Source organism: Triticum aestivum, chromosome 6D (assembly GCF_018294505.1).
Source record: "Triticum aestivum cultivar Chinese Spring chromosome 6D, IWGSC CS RefSeq v2.1, whole genome shotgun sequence".
Classification (NCBI taxonomy): domain Eukaryota; kingdom Viridiplantae; phylum Streptophyta; class Magnoliopsida; order Poales; family Poaceae; genus Triticum; species Triticum aestivum.
In genome coordinates, this window is record NC_057811.1 from 304,981,144 (window position 1) to 304,993,335 (window position 12,192).

A 12,192-nucleotide genomic window follows, 5' to 3' on the forward strand; every position below is an offset into this window, starting at 1 on the left:
CTCCCCTCTCTCCCTGCCTCGCCTCTCTCGCTCTCTCTCCTGAAGCCGAGCGAGCTTGTCGCCGCCGCTCACTGCCACCGCGCTCACCGCCCGTCCCTTGACCAACCGCCATGTCCATGGGCTCCGCCTCATCTCTGCATCATCCCAGACGAGCCACGCATCCTCGGGCCCCCTACAACGTCGCCATCGCTGTCGTCTTCCACCTCGGGCTCCGACCACCGCTGCCGTCGATCCGCCGTCTCCGACGCGTCCCCGAGCCTGCTGACCTTCTCTGCTGCATCCTTGTGAGCTCCTACACCTCCCCCCGTGCTCGGCCCCACTGTTCCCGTCCTCTAATCGCAGCCCCGCCATGGCCGAGCAATCGTTGCTGCCACCGCGAAGCTCGCCGTCGCTAGCTGCCCCGCCTGACCAACCCAAGCATGGAGTCGTGCTCTGGGCTTCTGCAGGAACCCGTAGCGCACCTCAGGTCGTCCGCTCGTGCACCGTGGCCCTCGCACCAGTGCAAGCCGCAGCAGCGCCGCTGCGGAACTCGACGCCGTCGACGTTCCCGGCCACCCTAGCATGGCCTGAGGCCACCAATCGACATGCCTCCTTGCTCCGATTCCAACGCGCCCAGCCGCGCGAGCTCCCGTCGCCGGAGTTGGCCGGACGGGCAACGCCGCCGCGTCCTGGTTACAATGGCGATTAGCCACCGGTGATAGCAACGGTTAGGGGTTAATCACCCCACTAACTAAGCCCCTATGCCACCGATAGCTGGGCCCCACCGGCTTAGTTAAACCACTAACAAAATTAGTTATACTTAACTTAATCCCGGTGGACCCAGGCGTCAGATTTGATCCTGCTGACGTGGCCGTTGACCAGGCCCACCTGTCAGCCACACAACACAGCCCTGGGTTACAATGGCGATTAGCCGCCGGTGATAGCAACGGTTAGGGGTTAATCACCCCACTAACTAAGCCCCTATGCCACCGATAGCTGGGCCCCACCGGCTTAGTTAAACCACTAACAAAATTAGTTATACTTAACTTAATCCCGGTGGACCCAGGCGTCAGATTTGATCCTGCTGACGTGGCCGTTGACCAGGCCCACCTGTCAGCCACACAACACAGCCCTGGGTCACTGACCAGTGGACCCCACTGGTCAGGTTTGACCTGGTCAGCCGTAGTTGACTTGCTAACGTCACAGTGACGCAATGCTGATGCAGTTAACAATTTTCTTGATTTAAAATAATTCAGAAAAGTCCAGAAAATAGTGCTAACTTCTAAAATTCATAGAAATTCAACCATAGCTCAGAATGAAATAAGTTATATATGAAAAATGATCAGAAAAATCCAATCTATCCATCTGTACTGGTTTCATGCATGTTAGAGCAACTTAAACTTGCTGTTTAGGTCAAACATGTTAATGCACTTATATGAACCCATAACTTGAGTTTGTATTTGAATCTTTGGTTCAAATAAGCTCAAAACCTTCTGGTTGTAGTTGCATTAGCCCAACTCACTCATATTGCCATGTCATGATCATGCATCATATTGTGCATTGCATTGATTGTGTTTCCTCTCTGTTGCCGGTGTTTGTCCCCTCTCGATAGACGTGGTTTCGACGATGAGATCGATGACACCGATGAAGAACTATTATATCTTCAGAAGTGCCAGGCAAGCAAAACCCCCTTGTTCATTCCGATACAATCCCACTCTCTCACTCCTGCTCTATTTTACTGCATTAGGACAACAACGATTCAACTGTTACATGCTGCGGTAGCTGAACCCCTTTCCTTTGCATGACCGGTCGTTGCCACAGTAAATAGATGAAACCCACTAGCATGAGTAGGAGTTGTTTGAGCCCTGATGTGCCTACTCATTCATGCTTGTTTGTCATGCCTGCTACTACTTAGAGTTGAGTCAGGTCTGATTCATCGGGGATGAATTGGAATGGTGATGAACATGTCCTACTTTGTGTGAGCTAAGTGTGTGAACACGATTTGGTAAAGGTAGCGGTGAGAGGCCATGTAGGAGTACATGGTGGGTTGTCTCATTGAAACCGTCCTCAGGAACTGAGTTCTGTGTTTGTGATCCATGAACAACTACTACCACACATTGGGATCCTTAATTGACTCTCTCGGCTTCTTAACCACCATTGTCCTCTGTCCAGGAGTTGCAAGTAGTTTCTGGTGTTTGTAGTATGCTGGAGGCCGTGCGCAGCGCTGATCCGCGGGGTGGGCTGTGATGCGGTAGGCACGTGGCACGATGTATCGGGCGCCCATTTGGTGTCTCGGGAACCCTGCTCACATCGTTCGGGGCCGTATGTGGAAACTTCGGCCGGACTCCCCGCGGATGGAACCTGAATAGGCGATAAACCTGGACTAGAGACTTGAGTGTTTAGGTAGGCCGTGGTCGACACCCTCGCCAGGCTTCCGCTTGAAGGTTGCCAAGATACATGACGTGTACATGGCGGTAAGTGGCGAGAGCGTGTGTGAAGAAGTACACCCCTGCAGGGTTAACATCATCTATTCGAATAGCCATGTCCGCGGTAAAGGACTTCTGGGTTGCCTATAACAGTTCATAGATAACTTGAAGTGGATACTCTAAAACTCGCAAGATAAGCGTGAGTGCTATGGATGGCGTTTCTCGTAGGTTGACGGGAGCGGATCCATCGTGGTGTATTGTATGGTGAATATGTGGACTCATGTGCGCCACCCCAAAAGAGTTACTTGCAGTCGTAGTTCAGGTTAGCCACTGAGTCTAAGCTGGCTTGCTGCAGTTAAACTCCACTACCCCCTTTGTTGATACTGATGCATATGTAGCTAATTCTGGTGTAAGTCTTGCTGGGTCCATTTCTACTCACGTTTTCCTATTTTATGTTTTGCAGAGAGATGTCAGTCTCGCTAGTAGTTCCGTGTGGACTTCGACGTTTAGCTTGTTACCTCAGCTACGATCTTGTGCCCTCGGCAGGGTCTTGTAGATAGTCAGGCTTCTCAGCCTTCTTCATTTGTAGTTGTCTGTACTCAGACAAGTTAAGCTTCCGCATGTGCTTGTTGCTTGTATGCTCTGTATGTTGGGGTCATGAGACCCATGTTTGTAATACTTGGCTCCTTGGAGCCTAATGAATAAATACTTGAGTCGTAGAGTTATGTTGTGATGCCATGTTGTATTTACACATATCGAGCATATTGTGTGTATGATTGAAATGCTTGGTATGTGTGGGATCCGACAACCTAGTTGTTTATCCTTGGTAGCCTCTCTTATGGGGAAATGTAGTCTTGTGCTTCCATGAGCCATAGTAGTCCGCTACGGCCCGGTTCACCGGAGTCCTGCTAGCCCAGCACTACTGCTCCGGAACACTTGACTGGCCGACATGTGATTCACTTTGTTCCTGTGTCTGTCCCTTCGGGAAAATGTCACGCGGTGACATCCGGAGTCCTGCCTAGCGTGCTACAACCCGGTTCACCGGAGTCCCGTTAGCCCAGTGCTACAGCCCGGATTCGCACGCTGCTGACCGACATGCTCAATGTTGATTCATGTATGCCTGTCCCCGTAAGTTAGTGCCACTTTGGGTTCACGACTAGTCATGTCGGCCCGGGTTCTCTGTCATATGGATGCTAGCGACACTATCATATACGTGAGCCAAAAGGCGCAAACGGTCCCGGGCCATGGTAAGGTGACACCCGTGGGAATACCGTGCATGAGGCCGCAAAGTGATATGAGGTGTTACCGACTAGATCGATGTGACTTGGAATCAGGGTCCTGACAGCTATAGGCCGGATGAGTCGCCGCCATAAACTGAGCCAGGGCCGGGTACCCGAGGATGGCGTTGTATGGGAGGCCAATGCGGGCGATGTCAAAGTCGACCAGCTCGGTGCGGTAGTTGTCGCGGGTGCCGAAGGTCACGGTTAGGCGGATGTGCCCTAGGGGGCTGGTGGAGCCGCTGCCGACCCCGGAGAAGGGCTTGGTGGGGCGGAGCCGTTCGAGCGGCACGTGAAGCAGGCCAAAGCCTCCACGGAGAGCATGTTGAGGCCGGCGTTGCCGTCGATGAGGGTCTTGGTGACAGCTATGTTGCAGATAGTGGGCGTGCAAAGCATTGGGAGCATGCCCGAGCCGACGGTGGTGACGGGTGATCCTCTGAGTCGTAGGTGAGGTCGGCCTTGGGCGCTGCCCATCCTGGAGAAGCTCCTTGCTGCACAGAGGCGACGCCAATCTGGCGGAAGAACTGCTTGACATGGCGGTCGGAGGGCGGCGCCTGCGAGTCGCCGAGGATGGCCACGATGGCAACAGGCGCCGGCGCGAAGCGCGCGATGAAAAGGTTGCACAGCTCCTCCCAAGAGGCCACAGAAGATTCCGGCAGGCTGAATAGCCATGCGCGCGGCACGCCTGCGAGGGCCATGGGGAACCAGTTGGCCATGACCTCGCCATCGCCTCCAGCCTTCAGAACGGCATCCTCGTACGCCAGCAGGAAGGCCGACGAATCAGCCGTGCCGTCGTAGCGGGGTGGCATCTCCGGCCTGAACTTGTGTGGTCACCGCACCCGCCGCAAGGCGGGAGTGAGGACCCTGAGCCCCCTAGTGCCGTCGTGGGCGCATGTTGACACAGTCGGAGGAGCAACACCGGCATGGGGACAGGACGGGGAGGCGGTGTCGACGGAGAGGCGGGCTTCGGCGCACCCCCTACCTGGCGCGCCAAATGTCGGATTACGGGTTCCGGCAAAACCCTTGAGGTTCGAACTCTGGAGTGCGCACAAAGATCTCTCTCCCCCTAGCTCACGCTCTCACTTCAATCTCAAAGCTCAGCTCGCCGAACCCAAGGAACAAGAGACACAAGAGTTTATACTGGTTCGGGCCACCAATGTGGTGTAATACCCTACTCCAGTGTGGTGTGGTGGATTGCCTAGCAGGCTTGGATGAACAAGTACAAGGGAGAACTACCTTCTTAGGAGAGGTGTTCTTGAGCTCGGTGAGCTTGTGTGTGTGAGGATGGTCTGAATGATCTCCCTTCTATCTGTCCCTCATCTGTCCCCCTCTATGGTGGTGGCTAGTCCTATTTATAGAGGCCCGGGTCCTCTTCCCAAATGTTAGGCGGGAAGGGATCCCACAACGGCCAATTTGAAGGGGGGACAGCTAGTACAAGCTATCCTAACAAAAGGTGGTCTACGCCTGCCAAAGGCTCTGGTGGTGACGCCGTCGTGGGCTCCACGATGACCTCCATCCTGCCGTCCTGCTGGTCTTGGTCTTGTTGCACCGATATGGAAACCTTTGCCTGATGCCTCGGGACTCCTCGCCTGCGCCTGCTCCTTTAGCAACAAAGAGGAAACGAGTACTCTGCACCCGCTGGCGCCCACCTGACGTTGGTCGTCATGGCTCACGTCATGGGAACCTCACGAGGTGCCCCTCGCCTTGATCTCTCTGCTCCTCATGAGCCAGCCTAGTGAGGCCGCCCCTGAGGAGGTCTTGTGTCGTCCATCTCGCGAGGCTTGCCCCCTCGTGAGGGTCTTGAGTGTTTGCTGGTGAAGATGGGCCGTACATGGCCGCTGGTCGAGTCACGCAGTGGGCTGCAAGCAGGCAAGTCTGGGGACCCCCGTTCCCAGAACGCCGACACTAATGATCCTTTAGAACAATATTTGCTAGACCATGAAAATGATATGTTTATGAATGAAAGAAGGGAAATAGATGAAGTATTCTTTAAACATGGACCTATTTTGAAAGACAACTTGCCTATTGAAATTCTAGGGGATCCTCCTCCCCCCAAGGGTGATCCCGTGTTTGAGCTTAAACCATTACCTGATACTCTTAAATATGCTTATCTTGATGAAAAGAATATATATCCTGTTATTATTAGTGCTAATCTTTCAAAGCAGGAAGAAGAGAAGTTATTGAAAACTCTGAAGAAGCACCGTGCTGCTATTGGATATATTCTTGATGATCTTAAGGGCATTACTCCCACTCTATGCCAGCACAAAATAAAATTGGAAAAAGACGCTAAACCGGTTGTTGATCGCCAATGACGTTTAAATCCTAAGATGAAAGAAGTGGTAAGAAAAGAAATACTAAAGCTTCTGGAGGCAGGTATAATTTATCTTGTTGCTGATAGTCAGTGAGTAAGTCCTGTCCATTGTGTCCCTAAGAAGGGAGGTATTACTGTTGTTCCTAATGATAAAGATGAATTGATCCCACAAAGAATTGTTACAGGTTATAGAATGGTAATTGACTTCCGCAAATTAAATAAAGTTACTAAAAAGGATCATTACCCTTTACCTTTTATTGATCAAATGCTAGAAATATTATCCAAACATACACATTTTTTCTTTCTAGACGGTTATTTTGGTTTCTCCCAAATACCTGTGTCAAAAGAGGATCAGGAAAAGACCACTTTTACTTGCCCTTTCGGTACCTTTGCTTATAGACGTATGGCTTTTGGTTTATGTAATGCACCTGCTACCTTTCAAAGATGTATGACTGCTATATTCTCTGACTATTGTGAAAAGATTGTTGAGGTTTTCATGGATGATTTCTCCATGTATGGATCTTCTTTTGATGATTTCTTAAGCAACCTTGATCGAGTTTTGCAGAGGTGTGAAGAAACTAATCTTGTCTTGAATTGGGAGAAGTGCCACTTTATGGTTAATGAAGGTATTGTCTTGGGGCATAAAATTTCTGAAAGAGTTATTGAAGTTGATAAAGCTAAAGTTGATGCCATTGAAAAGATGCCGTGCCCTAAGGACATTAAAGGTATAAGAAGTTTCCTTGGTCGTGTTGGTTTTTATAGGAGGTTCATTAAAGACTTCTAAAAAAATTCTAGGCCTCTGACTAATCTCTTACAGAAAGATATTCCTTTTGCCTTTGATGATGATTGTGTAGAAGCATTTGAAATAATTAAGAACACCTTGATTTCTGCACCTATTGTTCAACCACCTGATTGGAATTTACCCTTTGAAATTATGTGTGATGCTAGTGATTATGCTGTAGGTGCTGTTCTAGGACAAAGAGTTGATAAAAAATTAAATGTTATCCAATATGCTAGTAAAACTCCAGACAGTGCCCAGAGAAATTATGCTACTACTGAAAAAGAATTTTTAGCAGTTGTATTTGCTTGTGATAAGTTCAGACCTTATATTGTTGATTCTAAAGTAACTGTTCACACTACTCATGCTGCTATTAAATATCTAATGGAAAAGAAAGATGCTAAACCTAGACTTATTAGATGGGTTCTCTTGCTACAAGAATTTGATTTGCATATTATTGATAGAAAGGGAGCTGAGAACCCCGTTGCAGACAACTTATCTAGGTTAGGGAATGTTCTTTATGACCCACTACCTATTGCTAATAGCTGTCCTGATGAACAATTAGCTGTTATACATGCTTCTCATAATGCTCCATGGTATGCTGATTATGCTAATTACATTGTTGCTAAATTTATACCACCTAGTTTCACATACCAGCAAAAGAAAAAGTTTTTCTATGATTTAAGACATTACTTCTGGGATGACCCACACCTTTATAAAGAAGGAGTAGATGGTGTTATTAGACGTTGTGCACCTGAGCATGAACAGGAACAGATCCTACGCAAGTGTCACTCCGAGGCTTATGGAGGACACCACACTGGAGATAGAACTGCACATAAGGTATTGCAATCCTGTTTTTATTGGCCTACTCTTTTCAAAGATGCCCATAAGTTTGTCTTGTCTTGTGATGAATGTCAAAGAATTGGTAATATTAGTAGACAACAAGAAATGCCTATGAACTATTCACTTGTTATTGAACCATTTGATGTTTGGGGCTTTTATTATATGGGACCGTTTCCTTCCTCTAATGGGTATACACATATTTTAGTTGTTGTTGATTACGTTACTAAGTGGATAGAAGCTATTCCAACTAGTAGTGCTTATCATAACACCTCTATTAAGATCCTTAAAGTAGTTATTTTTCCGAGGTTTGGAGTCCCTAGATACTTAATGACTGATGGTGGTTCACATTTTATTCATGGTGCTTTTCGTAAAATGCTTCCTAGGTATGATGTTAATCATAGAATAGCATCTCCATACCACCCACAGTCTAGTGGTCAAGTAGAACTGAGTAATAGAGAGATTAAGTTAATTTTGCAAAAGACTGTTAATAGATCTAGACAGAATTGGTCCAAGAAACTTGATGATGCATTATGGGCCTATAGAACTGCATATAAAAATCCTATGGGTATATCTCCGTATAAAATGGTTTACGGAAAAGCATGTCACTTACCTCTCGAACTAGAACATAAGGCATATTGGGCCATTAAAGAGCTCAATTACGATTTCAAACTTACCGGTGAGAAGAGACTATTTAACATTAGCTCACTTGATGAGTGGAGAACCCAGGCCTATGAGAATGCCAAACTATTTAAAGAAAAAGTTAAAAGATGTCATGACAAAAGAATACAAAAGCGCGAGTTTAATCTAGGTGATTATGTTTTGCTATACAACTCTCGCTTAAGATTTTTTGCTGGAAAACTCCTCTCTAAATGGGAAGGCCCTTACATTATCGAGGAGGTCTATCGTTCCGGTGCCATAAAAATCAACAACTTCGAAGGCACAAATCCGAAGGTGGTGAACGGTCAAAGAATCAAACATTATATCTCAGGTAATCCCATAAATGTTGAAACCAATGTTATTGACACCGTAACCCCGGAGGAGTACATAAGGGACACTTTCCAGAATGTTTCGGACTCCGAAAAGGAATAGGTATGTGGTACGGTAAGTAAACCGACTCCAAAACTGTTCTAATAGCAATTTTTCTTCGTTTTGGAATATTTAAGAAAATAGGAAAATAAGAAGTAGTCCGAAAGGGACACGAGGCGTCCACGAGGGTGGAGGGCGCGCGCTACCCCCCTGGGCGTGCCCCCTGCCTCGTGGGCACCTCTTGTACTCTCCGGACTCCGTTTTCTTGCATGATACTTCTTTTGGTCGGTAAAAATTCATTATATAATCTGCCGAAGGTTTTGACCACCGTGCCACGACAATACCTCCTGTTTTTGTTTCGAGCTGTTTTGCACCAGAGTTTTAAGGCCAAGCATCAAGTTGTCTTCCTCCTCCAACAACGCGTGCGATGATGCTTGGCAGTAAAAGAAGAAGACATCAATTAACCTCACTACAATCTTCTTACCCCTACTGAAATTGAAGCTTTCAAGATGATTGAAACAGTTCGGGTGCAGAACAAGTATCTAACTCGTGAAAATATTCTGTTGCAAGAGCATATCATCGCACTCAAGGGCATTATTCGTAAGTTGGAGCACCTCCTACACTCGATGTTGGACGACAAGCCTACATCATCAACAACTCCATCATCACCACCTTCGAGGAAAGAGACATAAATACATGGGTATGGGCACTCCCCTTGGCAACTGCCAAGCTTGGGGGAGGTGCCCCGTATCGTATCACCATCAAACTTCTATCTTTACCGTTTTTCTTAGTTCGATCCTTTTGGTTATATCTTGATCTAGTAGAATAAAGTTTAGTATGATCTAGCTTTGAGTCTTTGTGTTGATCCTTATCTATGTAATCGAGTCTGTGAGCTATATATAATAAAGTTTAGTCTTGAGTCCAGGGCTTGGTTATCTTGTTATGATCTTGAGGGAATAAAAGTAAAGAGAAATAATAAAAATAATTAAATAGATCATATTGATCTTATGGAGAGTAATGACTTCACACATAAAAGAGTATGTTGAATAAAAGTTGTTGACAGTTGACAAACGTAGTTTTGGTCATGTTGCAATTAATAGGAAGTAATAAAGAAAGAGAGGTTTTCACATATAAATATACTATCTTGGACATCTTTTATGATTGTGAGCACTCATTAAAATATGACATGCTAAAAAGTTGATGTTGGACAAGGTAGACAACGTAATGGGTTATGTTTTCTTATATCCGAAATAAATTATATTGTCATGGATCATCCAACATGTTGAGCTTGCCTTTCCCTCTCATGCTAGCCAAATATCCTTAAACCCAGTTTTGCCATGAGAGTCCACCATACCTACCTATGGATTGAGTAAGATCCTTCAAGTAAGTTGTCATTGCTACAAGCAATAAAAATTGGTCTCTAAATATGTATGATCTATTAGTGTGAAGAATATAAGCTTTATACGAGCTTGTGATATGGAAGAAATAAAAGCGGCGAACTACATAATAAAGGTCCCAATCACAAGTGGCAATATAAAGTGATGTTCTTTTGCATTAAGATTTTGTGCATCCAACCATAAAAGCACATGACAACCTCTGCTTCCCTCTGCGAAAGGCCTGTCTTTTATTTTTGTATTATACCTTATACAAGAGTCATGGTGATCTTCACCTTTCCTTTTTACACTTTATCCTTTAGCAAGCACTATGTGTTGGAAAGATCCTGATATATATATATATATCCAGTTGGATGTGAGTTTTCATAAAACATTATTGTTGACGTTACCCTTGAGGTAAAAGGTTGGGAGGCAAAACTATAAGCCCTATCTTTCTCTGTGTCCGATTAAAACTTTATACCCATAAGTATTGCGTGAGTGTTAGCAATTGTGAAAGACTAAATGATAGTTGAGTATGTGGACTTGCTGAAAAGCTCTTATATTGACTCTTTCCGATGTTATGATAAATTGCAATTGCTTCAATGACTGAGATTATAGTTTGCTAGTTTTTCAATGAAGTTTCTGATTCATACTTGACATTGTGAATAGATTGTTACTTTAGCATAAGGAATCATATGACAATATATATTTTGCTATTCTAGGAATGATCATGATGCCCTCATGTCCGTATTTGATTTTATTGACACCTCTATCTCTAAACATGTGGACATATTTTTCGATATCGGCTTCCGCTTGAGGACAAGCGAGGTCTAAGCTTGGGGGATTTGATACGTCCATTTTGCATCATGCTTTTATATCGATATTTATTGCATTATGGGCTGTTATTACACATTATGTCACAATACTTATGTCTATTCTCTCTTATTTTACAAGGTTTACATAAAGAGGGAGAATGCCGGCAGCTGGAATTCTGGGCTGGAAAAGGAGTAAGGGGTCAAAACCTGCGGATCTCGGGTAAGGGGTCCCGAACTGTGCGTCTGAGGATCGAAGGTAACAGGAGATAGGGACACAATGTTTACCCAGGTTCGGGGCCTCTTGATGGAGGTAATACCCTACTTCCTGCTTGATTATCTTGGATGAATAAGGGGTTACAAGAGTTGATCTACCTCGAGATCGTAATGGCTAAACCCTAGATGTCTAGCATGTATGATTATGATAGCCTCTATGGACTAAACCCTCCGGTTTATATAGACAACGGAGGGACCTAGGGTTGTACAGAGTCGGTTTACAGACAAAGGAATCTTCATATCCGAACGCCAAGCTTACCCTCCACGCAAAGGAGAGTCCCATCCAGACACGGGAGGAAGTATCCTGTCTTGTATCTTCATGCCCATTAGTCCGGCCCACGTCACATAGCCCGGATGCCCGAGGACCCCTTAATCCAGGACTCCCTCAGTAGCCCCCGAACCAGGCTTCAATGACGATGTGTCCGGCGCGCAGATTGTCTTCGGCATTGCAAGGTGGATTCCTTCTCCGAACACTTCAAAATGTCTGACCCAAAGAGTTATACTCGGCTTTATTTAATGTCATACCCTTTGGCTTCTGCACCTCCGTTGCTTCCGCTTCCATGTGTCGAGTGAATACAAAAGGACAGAGAATCTTTTGCACATAACACCTTGGCCATATAGGAAAGGCGCCTATTTAAAGGGATTGGATCTCAGATGCCATCCTACACCAGGCGGAAAATCCTTAGAGCTTGCTAGGAGAAACCACTCAAACATGGCTAATGCTCCCAGTTCTTCCTCCCGCCCTCACGGCTCCGAAAAAGGCGATTGGGAGAGATGTTCAGTATCCCATGACCAGCTGATTAAGCTTCAAACGCAAGGATTCCTTCCCCCGCGGATCTAGTACTCGTTCGGGCAGGATTAACCTCCTTCACCGGCGAAGCCCTGGTGGAAAATTTCCCCAATCCAACCAGGGGGAACGAGTGTGCTTCGTCTCCTTTCTATTAAGAGGCATCGGATTTACCATCCACCCTTTCCTCTAAGGTCTCCTGGAGTACTACGGCCTCCAACTGCACAATCTTACGTCGGCCTCTATCCTGAACATTGCGGGTTTTCTCGCTCTTTGCGAGCTATTCCTGGGCTGTGAGGCCCAT